Raw genomic sequence first — 3,462 nt, forward strand, 5'->3', positions numbered from 1 at the left:
GGCGCCCCGCCCCGAGCCGCGCAGCCCGGACACCACCTTCCCACGCCGGACGCCGCCCCGAACGCCGGCTCTGAGTCTGCGCCGCGGGGCTTTTAAGGCGGCCCCGCCCACCGGAGGCACGTACGCCAGACCCCGCCCCTACGTAAACCCCGCTCTGAACGCGGCCCCGCCCACCGGAGGCACGTGCGCCTGGCCCCGCCCCTAACGGATCTCCCCTTGCAGGTCTGCAAAGCACAGCGTCTGGGCAGGCCCCGCCCACCGGAGGCACGTACATCAAGCCCCGCCCCTACGCAAACCCCTCTCTGAACGTGGCAACGCCCACACGGCCGAGGCCCCGCCCCTGACGAATCTCCGCTTGCAGGTCTGCGGGGCACAGCTTCTGGGCAGGCCCCGCCCACCAGAGGCACGTACACCAAGCCCCGCCCCTACGCAAACCCCCGCTCTGAACGCGGCCACACCCACCGGAGGCACGTACGCCAGGCCCTGCCCCTAACGTATCTCCGCTTGCAGGTCTGCAAAGCACAGCGTCTGGGCAGGCCCCGCCCACCGGAGGCACGTACACCAAGCCCCGCCCCTACGCAAACCCCTCTCTGAACGTGGCAACGCCCACACCACCGAGGCCCCGCCCCTGACGAATCTCTGCTTGCAGGTTTGGGGGCACAGCGTCTGGGCAGGTCCCGCCCACCAGAGGCACGTACGCAAGGCCCCGCCCACACCCCATCCCTCCGCAACCCTGGGCCCCGAAGCCCCGCCCTTACAGACCCCGCCCACCGCAGACAGGCCAGCAAGCCCCGCCCACCTCCGCCGTGACCACGCCCCCTGTTCTGAACCAAATACCTTCCTGGCCCCGCCCCTAAGGAAGCTCCTCCCCATCTCTGACCCCGCCCCCGCGGGGCCACTTGGACACGAGCTGGGCGCGGGCGGGGGGAAGGTCCCTTGACCCCGAACTTCCACATCGCGGGGACCCTGTGGGCCATGAGTCGGGGCGCAGGGAAGGGGGGTCCTTGTGACTCGGGGGAGGTTCCCTGCGGACCCGATAGGGGCACAGAAATGGGGGGGAGGATCCCTAAGGGCGCGGTGGGAGCGCGGAGAGGGGGGTCCCCGCGGGCGATCGAGGCGCAGAGATGGGGGTCCTTGTGATGCGCAGAGGTTCCCTGCGGGCCCGATGGGAGTACGGAAATGGGGAGATTCCTAAGGGCGCGGTGGGGGCGCGGAGTGGGGGGTCCCTGAGGGCGGGATCGGGCGCAGAGATAGGGGTCCCTGAGGGGGCAATAGGGCGTGGAGATGGGGGTCCCTGAGGGCGCGTTGGGGGCGCGGAGATGGGGTCCCTGAGGGCGCAATCGGGCGCAGAGATGGGGGTCCCTGAGGGCGCGTTGGGGGCGCGGAGATGGGGTCCCTGAGGGCGGGTGGGGCCGCGGAGATGGGGTCCCCGTGGGCGCGGTAGGGGGCGTGGAGTTGGGGGTCTTAGGGCGCGGAGATGGGGTCCCCGTGGGTGCGATAGGGGCGTGGCGATGGGTATCCCGGGGGCGCCGAGATGGGGTCCCCAAGAGCGCGGAGTTGGGGCCCCATGGGGGCGCGGTGGTGGGCGGGGCCACGGAAGGCAGCATTTCTATAGGTGGATGGATGGATGGATGGATGGATGGACAGATGATGGGTGACATCGGGGATGATCATTCCTGGGGGGGAGGAGCCGAGGGGGCGGGGGGCGGGGCCTCCGGGTGACTGGCAGGGTGTCTCGCTGCCGCCCCGGAGTCTGCCCACCAGATGGCAGCACCGGCCCGCCCAGCGGTGACCGGGAAACCTGTCTGCAGACCTTGCCGCCTGTAGCTGGGACAGAACCAGAGCCTCGTTTAGAGATATTGATCGATGATCGATGATCGATAGATAGATATAGAGAGTGTCGACCTAGGAACCAGGAGGTCAGGGTTCGATTCCCGGTCAAGGGCACAGGCCCGGGTTGCGGGCTCGATGGCCAGTGGGGGGCGTGCAGGAGGCAGCCGGTCCATGATTCTCTCTCATCATCGATGTTTCTCTCTCTCGCTCTCTCTCTCTATCCTTCTTCTTTGAAATCAATAAAAAAAAAATTTAAAATAATAATAATATGCCCTGGCCGGTGTGGCCCAGTGGATAGAGCATCGGCCTGCGGACTGCAGGGTCCCGGGTTCGATTCCCGGTCAAGGGCACAGGCCCGGGTTGCGGGCTCCATCCCCAGTAGGGGGCGTGCAGGAGGCAGCCGGTCCATGATTCTCTCTCATCATGGATGTTTCTCTCCCTCTTCCTCTCCCTTCCTCTCTCTGAATTCAACAAAAATATATAAAACAAAAATAAATTTAAGAAATATTTTTAAAAATGTTCTTAGCCCGGCCGGTGTGGCTCAGTGGTTAGCGCCGACCTAGGAGCCAGGAGGTCAGGGTTCGATTCCCCGTCAGGGGCACAGGCCCGGGGTTGCGGGCTCCATCCCCAGTAGGGGGCGTGCAGGAGGCAGCCGGTCCATGATTCTCTCCCATCATTGAAATCAACAAAAATATATTAAAAATAATAACCATAATAACGGTTTCGAAATGCCGGCCTGTGCCTGCTGGCATGTCTGTGTAAGCCAAGGACGGGGGACCCTCGTGACCCATGTTGGGGGGACCATGGTGAACCGAACCCTCCCCTCTGCATCTTGGCTGCCGGCCCAGCCCCTGTGGCCCCAACTCCTATGTGGCGGCTGGTTTGAGGTTATTCACACCTTTTTTTTTTTCTTTCTTTCTTTCGTCTCTTTTTTCTCACCCGACGTGCGACTCCCATGCCCAGAATGGGGGTGTGGGTGTCTGGGTCTTGCTGGCTCATGGTTTCCGAGGCCAAGGGGGGGTCGGTTTGCTCAATTGAGGTTACCTTCTAGGGTTCGGCTTTGGGGCGATCGGAGGAGCAAAGGAAGTCGCACCTCCGTGGAGAGTTTGGGTCCCAGGCTCTCTCCCCTCAACCTCCGTTCATTAAGCCAAAGCCCGTTCTGGGATGAGGCCCAGGCTGTGTCATTCAGAAGTTGCCATGGGGATGCCAGGCTGGGGTGGCTCAGTGGTTGGACCGGGGCTGCGGGCTCCGTCCCCCAGTAGGGGGCGCGCAGGAGGCAGCCGATCCGCGATTCTCTCTCTTCACTGTTTCACTCTCTATCCCTCTCCCTTTCTCTCTCTCGCTGAAAAAAAAAAATCAATAAAAGCATATTTTTAAATATATATATTTTTTTACTGGAGGCCCAGTGCACGAAATTTGTGCACGGATAGGAGCTGTCGCAGCTGCCGCCTGCCGGCCAATGCCTTCATTCGCTCCACGTCGCCGCCTTGGTGGCCGGCGCACATCATTGCGAGCGGTCGAGCTCCCGGCTGGTCGCACTCCCGTGGGGACACTTTGCATATGAGGCTTTTATATAGAGAGGATTGATTTCAGAGAGGGAGGGAGAGAGAGAGAGAGAAACATCCATGA

The sequence above is a fragment of the Myotis nattereri genome (genome assembly GCF_964212035.1).
Source record: "Myotis nattereri genome assembly, chromosome: X".
Taxonomy (NCBI): Eukaryota; Metazoa; Chordata; class Mammalia; order Chiroptera; family Vespertilionidae; genus Myotis; species Myotis nattereri.